Raw genomic sequence first — 7,834 nt, forward strand, 5'->3', positions numbered from 1 at the left:
TTTTTTTTTTTTTTTTTTCTTTTTGAGAAAGGCTCTCACTGATTGCCAAATTCTCCAGGGTGGGCTTGAACCTGTGATCCTCCTGCCCCCTCCTCCCAGGGGGCTGAGATTACAGGCCTGTGCCATAGCTGATATCACTATTTTGATTGGAATGATGAACTGATCAATATTTTAATTGGAATGATGGTTTTGCAAGTATATATATTTGTTAAAACTCATGGAATCCTCTACTTAGAATATATGCATCTTATTTTATGCCTCAATAAATCTGATTTTTTTTTAAAGAAACATAAAAGTTTCTTTATAAGATAAGTGGATGAAGACTTTGGTGAATGCCACAGTAGTTTCAAAATGCTTTGTGGAATCACAGTTCCTCATAGTACTGTTTGTTGGTTTTTCATTATTATGAATTTCACTTAAGCCCGGAGGAGGCACAAGCACAAATCCTCCCCTAACAGCCAGCCAGCTCCACGGCCTACGCCTCACTGGAACGTGGGGTCCTTGGTCCTGGGGCCAGACACATTTATCTCTCATTCTCTGAAAACATCCAGGAGAGCATTTGTCGGTTACAATAATATCTGAGACTAATGGCCTCTGGAGTAACTATCAACTAGGAGAAAAGAAGTGTATGACTTGTGATTTTTGAAAGCCTCTTTGATCCAAGTGTTTGACGAATTCCCTGCAGAGAAGCGCTGCAGTCCCCAGCTCAATTCAGTGCAGGACGCAAACAGGAATGGATGCCGTGCAGGGAGGGCGTATAGACTGGCCTCTACTGAGACAGGACAACCAAGTGTGAAGGCCAAGTAGCCCATAGGAGGGAACAGTCACAGGTCTCCATGCTCTGCCTTAGTGAAGCCCCCCAGTCAGCGTTTGGGAAATAGGCCAAACTGGCATGGTTCAGCCCATTAAAACTTGCATTTTTTTATCCACACATTTCACAGTTGCATAATCCTCTACCACACATATACACAAGCTTTTTATGTTTGAAAATGAAAGCTATTGTTTTTATTTTCATCTAAACATACACTTAAATATTGATGGCTTTTTTTCCTCCACCACTGGAGGTGCTGAGGATTGAACCGAGGGTCTTTGACAGAGCTACATTTTTTATTTTGAAACAGGGCATCACTAAGTTGGTCATGCTGGGCTTGAATTTGTAATCCTCTGCCTCGGCCTCTCAGTGTGCTGGGATTACAGGCATGTGCCTGGGTGGTGGCATCTTTATATAGAAAAATTATCATATGTAATAACTAAGCTATAAACAGCTATAATAATACAAACAAAAGCTTAAATAATAATATGTGAAAAGACTTACGAGTAGAAATGTCTCTTCATTAGAAAATAATTAATTCAAGTCAAAATTGATAAACATTAAGAAGTTTCTAATTTTGCAAACATTTTGATACAAATCTTTTTTCGACTACCATATTTTATAAACCTTTTATGGAAAACTTATAAGTAGAGTCTTAGAAACATGCTATTCAAGTGATCTTTTGCAGGTCACCTTGCTTTGTTAAAATAAATTGTAATCCACATAATTCCAATGGTATTGCTTCTTAAAATTTAAATTTAGATGATATCCATGATATTCAAATTTCACAACTGATATTTATTTCAATCTAGTTAGAAATAAGTTCTAAATTTAGGACTGTTTAAAAATATATTTAACAAAGACTGGGATTGGTCTAAATTTCATCTTAAAGATAAAAGAAAATTACAGATTGGCACAAGAACATGCTTCATAAGTTTTATCTATGCTCTCATTCGCAATTAAGCCAACCGTATCGTGTAGAAATCCGTGCCTATGAATGTGAATAAACATAAATAAGCTTTTTCCTCTCCCCCCCCCCTACCGGGGATTGAGCTTGCGAGGCAGGAGGCGGCACCACTGAGCTAAATCCCCGGCCCCCATAAGCTTTTATTTCAAGATAAATACTTGTAAAAAAATAAATGATTTCCTTTATTATTTCTGTGACTTAAAATCCTACTCCAACTCTTGTCTTCAGCACCCTCACCCAGGTGCTTTAGACTTTACTACCAGCGGTCAATCAGCAAGCATTTATGGAGTAGAGACCCCATCTTCACGGTGTGTGGCAGACGGCCCTCACCAGAACCAGAGCAGGCTGTAATACGGAGCAGGCATTTCCCCCATAACTGGCGTAACGTACTCAGAGCTGGACGGAAGCCTACGTGCCCAGGGAGCATGTCGGATGGTGCCGCCGGCTAGTGCAGCCTCCTCGCCCATGGCTCCTGCGGAGATCTAAGTCTTGCTCTATGAAGCTGCAGGGCTCCTAGTGAGATAACGCGGTAGCCAAGGACTGAGGCATGTGGTTCCAATCCACAGTCCACCCCCAGGGCTAGTCCTCCTTTAATTATTTCCAGTAACTTATTAGTTAGCTATAACTGCCTTTGATCACTTCCTTTCCTGCTGCAGATGTGTCTGATCCTCTTTTCTACAAGCCCTGCCGGGGTCAGCTGATAGCACCAGATGCTACATGAGTCCTTCTACCCTGTTCTTACCCACACCTAGATAATCAATACACACCGATGGACCTGGTTGCTTGTGGACCTCACCACATTCCCAGCCTACTGCCACCTGTTCAGCGTGGCCTGTCCCCGTTCTCTGCTGTCTACTTAAGTCTTATTTCTGTGTCTTTTTTTTTCCTCTTGCGTCGTATTGCCTTGCAGGACCAGATCGAGACTCTCAGCCAGGGCCTCAGTAATGGAGACTTCCTGGAGAGGCTGACATTCATTACTTTGTGTTTCCTTGATCCCTCTGAATGATCTCACTTGTTTCCATCATACCCTTGGTGACCCAGTACAGGAAGAGTGTGTCTTGCCACGGTCGCTCTATTTCTATTAGTGGAGACTGGCCAGGAATATTTTGTTTGGCATCTCTCCATTACTACTTAACCTTGAATTTTCACCCTAAAATGACTTAATCACGCAGAATCTTTAAATTAATAATGCAATTAATAAATTTTCTAATAGTGATGAATGGGAGTGATTTTATAATAGTAACTAATAATGGGCAATGCACTATCATTTAAGCAACAAGGGATAAATTTCTCATAAATCATCACATCTCAACACAACCTCTCGATGGAAAACCATTGAGCCTGAGGACTTTACCCTGCTCAGTCCCACCACACAGGAGGGGAATGAATCCGAGAGTTTCTGCTCTCCTTATTGTATAAAAACACCTCTGGGCTGGGTGTGGTGTTGCATGCCTATAATTCCAACATTCAGGGAGGCTGAAGGAGAGGACTGAAGGTTCAAAACCAGCCTAGACAACTCAGCAATTTAGCAAGATCTTGTCTCAAAATTTTTTTAAAAAAGGACTAGGGATGTAGCCCAGTGAGGACACCCTGAATTCAGTCCTCAGTACTGAAAAAAATTGTTAATTAATTAATTAAAAACAAATTTTTAAAAATAAAGCCACCTCGAGTCAACAGTGCCCCATATGCTTCTTGGGCCAAAAACAGTCACTTGGGCACCTCTGATGCCATAGCCCATGAACTCGGCCCATAAGCACGGCACACGGCTGTGCACAATGAAAGTTGTCTAGAACCAGTCAAGAAGATGTGGTCGAGGCATGGAGACAAAGCTTTAGGATTCTCTGAGGTTGAAGGTGCAGCATCAGAGTCTCAGAATACAGCAGTACATTGATGCTCAGACACACCCACTGTCAGACTCAGCTGGTTGGTGTGTTTTTTCACAGCCCTTACTATCTCACAGAACAGGGTTATTTGCTCACCACTTACACCACTTTTGTTGTATCACGTACATTCCTATTCCATAGAAAGGAGTTTTACCTTGGCTGTGTGCTAGAGCCAACTCATACTGACTTACAGAATTGAATGTTGAATCTTCTGAAAGCGTGCAAGCTGCTTTTTAAATGTAGTCACTATTAAAAATTAACTTACATGAGCTTGCGGTTAAATACACTGTACTAAATTACAAAGGTAAGAAATACTCTGAACATGATTTCCAATTATTTCACTGTTTTTCAATCTCATGTTTGCCCTTGAGGTTATCTAGATCCAGTGCACCCAGTGATGGGAACACACTATAACGGTGTGCCACAGGTTGCCCCCTCTGAACTCAACTGCCTCCCCAATGGCCTCATATGGATAAGCTGACCATGGTGGAAGTATTTACATCATAGGAGATAGCAAACACAGCAAATCAGAGCTTCTTTTGTTTTGTTCCAAGAGGCTTCATTACACTTTTACTCAACCCACTGCTGGATACAGGTATACCTCTTGTGAGATTGGAACATGTTGAAAAGTAATAGGCTGGCGATTAGCAGAACACACTCCCAGGAAAGTGGATGGACTGCACAGTTGCTTGGAAGTTGTGTTAGTCAGCTTTCTATTACTATAATTAAATACCTGAGGCAATTAATGTATAAAGAAAAAAGGTTTATTTTGGCTCATGGCCCCGGAGGTTCCAAAATCAAATGGTCCCACCCTTAGGGCTCTGGAATGGCAGCACATCAATAGCAGGATCATATGGTGGAGCAAATTGCTTACCCCATCAGAGAGTTTTCATGTCAGCTCTCCCCTGATTCTCAGAGAGCTGCTTCTTTTTTATTTCTTCATCAAGCTGTCATTGTCATTGTCCAGCATCTTGATCTTAGAGGCACAGGAGGCTGTATTTTGCTGCCAGTCCTATTCTGCCCCCTTTTTTTTCCTCTCAAACCCCCTTCCCCATCCAAACCTAGAAATAACAAATAGGAAGCTCTTGAGAAAAAAATCACTGTGGCCAAGGAAAGGTTTCCCTCGCCCTTACCACCAGCAAGACCCCCAACTTCTCTGGTCTGTCTTTACTGAAGGAAGCACATTGAGAAGAAATATAGGTACGTGATAATAGTGTGTCCTGCAGCAGAAGGCCCCGCCAGATGAGGGAGTGCCTGGCCCAGGGTCTTCTCTTTCTTCTCTGATCCCAACCCCACCCCCACTCCTTCTCCTGTCAGTGCTTTGAGACGACCCAAATGAGTCTTCAGGCCCTCCTAGGGCTGCTACAACACTGTACCATTGACTGGGGTGGGGAGGCTTAAACCACAGAGACTTACCTTCTCACACTCTGGAGGCCACAAGTCTGAAATTAAGGCATCAGTAGGGCTGGTTTCTTCTTGGCTTGTAAATGATAATCTCTCTCTCTCTCTCTCTCTCTCTCTCTCTCTCTCTCTTAAACCCAGGGAGCACTGAACTATATCTTCATCCTTTTTTATCTATTTAATTTATTTTGAAACAAGGTATCACTCAGTTTCCGAGCTGACCTCCAATTTGCGGTTCTCCTGCCTCAGCTTCTGGAATAGCAGGAATTACCAGGTATCTCGGTTACTTTCTTGTTCTGGGACAAAATACATGTCACCCACATGTTAAAGGAAAAAAGGTTTATTTTAGCTCACAGTTTATAGAAGTTTCAGTCTGTAGTTAGCTGATTCCAAGGCAGGGTGGCCTGGCATAGGGGCGTGGCAGAGGTGAAACAGCCCATGGCAGGGTAAACAGGAAGCAGCAAACAGCTAGCCCTCCTTTCCCTTTTATCCCATCAAGGCTACAAGCCTATTGGATGGGGCCATCCACAATAGGGTGGGTCTTCCCATTACCCACACCCAGAACTATGCTAAACCAATTGGTGGACTAATTTAGTCACAGCCTTAACACCCTAGATCCAGCCACCTCCAAAAGGCCCCACCTATGAGCACCTGAGACTTTGAGGGGATATCTAGATACAAGCCATATCAATAGACATGGCCCACATGCCAGGCTCAATACAATATTTTTTTGATGAATCAGTGAATGAACATGTTGCTAGCAAAAGGAAACAAATTTATTTTGGGGACTTTCTTAAAGGACAGGTAAGAGTCCTCCTGGTTTTATTTAAGGACATTGGTTGTCTTAGGTACAGGCAGATAGGGTCTAGGACCAAAATTCATCTTGGTTGCCAACTGTACAGTACCAAGTTCCCCCAAATCAGATTTCCAAAGACCCAAGCAATCTGAGAAGGGGGCGGGGGTGTGCAAAGGGAATCAGCACCAAACTATAGGAAAAAAATGCAAAGTCATTCTTCAATTTTAAATTTTTTCCATTATTTCCATTCTGTGGTTTAGTTTGACCTTTATAGTCTAAACTATAATCACAGGAGGGAAGAAGGCACTTCGGTGAACAAAGGCATTTTCCTCGTGACGCCACTGTAAGTGGAAAGTTGCCCAGATCGCGTGATTTTATTTTATTTATTTATTTTTTTGGCACCTGGAGATTGAACTCAGGACCTTGCCCTTGCAGGGCAAGCGTGGTGCTGCTGAGCTAAATCCCCAGCCCTCGAATTGTATGATCTTAGAATTCAGAGAAAACTCTTGAGAGTCTGCACCCAGAGACAGGGTGGCTGCCTTAAAGTCCCAAACATACTTCATTTTATGTTGCTTCATAGATGCTGCTGTTTTCCACAGATTGAGACCTCTCTGTGACAACCTTGCATCCAATAAGACCCCTGGCATCATTTTTCCAACAGCTCAGATGATAGTTAACATTTTTAAAGCAATATAGTATTTTAACTGTTATGTGTGTTGCTGTTTTAGACATAGTGCTACTCGCACACTTAATAGACTATAGTATGATGTAAACATAACTTTTTGGGTCCTGAAAATCAAACCATTTATACAATCAGTTTTATAGTCATATTTGCTTTCTTGCAGTGGTCAGCACCTCTGAGGCCACCTATCAATTTAATGAAACATAGGTCAATGAGTATCTTAGCCCTTTGCCATTATTTATTATTTACTAACATATAATATCTGATGTGGAATAGGGGTGCATTTCTGCATGTTTGACATTTATGTAGTGAAGGTTCTGAAAGCAAATGGGCCTGGAAAACTTTCAGACTGGGCCCTGCCTGCTCACTTTCTCTCCACAAGAAGAAAGTCGTAGCCAGGTCTCTCACCACACCCTCTGTCTCCTCACTGAGATTTCACCATAAGAAAGAAGCTGCCATCCCAGCAAGTGGCCATGCAAGTTTGCACCCAGGTAATTCTGAAGTCAAAGACTCTGTGGCTGGTTTAGAAGAGACGTCTTTTCTAAATGTTTCCTGTTTGACCCCTTCTTATGGCTTGTGTCTAGATACCCCCTGTACACACAAAGCCTCATGCAGTAACAGGTGGGACTTTTCAGAGGTGACTAGATCTAGGATGTGTGATGCTGGGATTAAGTGTGTAATGCTGGGATCCAGGGTGTGTGATTACTAAATTAGTCCACTGATTGGTTTGGCCTAGCTCTGGGAGTGAAGGCCCACCCTGGGTGTGAGTGCTACCTGCCATTAGGCATGTAGCTTGGATATAAGATAAAGGACAGAAACAGGGCTGCTGTCGTTATTTGTCACGTGCTGCTTCTTTACGACTTTGTTGCTGCCTTTTGCCTGACGTGAACTGTTTTCCTCGGCCATGTCTCTCTGCCATAGCACCCTCTCTTGGATCAGCCAACTATGAACAACTTTGAACTGAAACCTCTACAAACTGTGAGCTAAATAAACCTTTCCTCCTTTAACTTGAGGTATCAGGCATTTTGTCTTGGCAATGAGAAAAATCACTAAGACACCCATTTTCTGTTAGGCACAGGTGACATCCTGTCTGAGGTCATTATGAGGAGCAGAAGGGATTTTCTCCTACAGGTGTTTTTAAAACTCGGCCAATTGCTTTGAGTGGAAAATAATTAGGAGTGTTTTGGAGAAAGAGAAACATTTTTTTTTCCAGAAAGAGCACAGCATGAGGAACAACTGTGGTGTAACTTCACCACACTAATAACGCTGGGTCCTGATAGTCTTACACCATGCT

This window comes from Fukomys damarensis, unplaced genomic scaffold (genome assembly GCF_012274545.1).
Source record: "Fukomys damarensis isolate Sample0158 unplaced genomic scaffold, DMR_v1.0_HiC HiC_scaffold_19, whole genome shotgun sequence".
NCBI classification, from domain to species: Eukaryota; Metazoa; Chordata; class Mammalia; order Rodentia; family Bathyergidae; genus Fukomys; species Fukomys damarensis.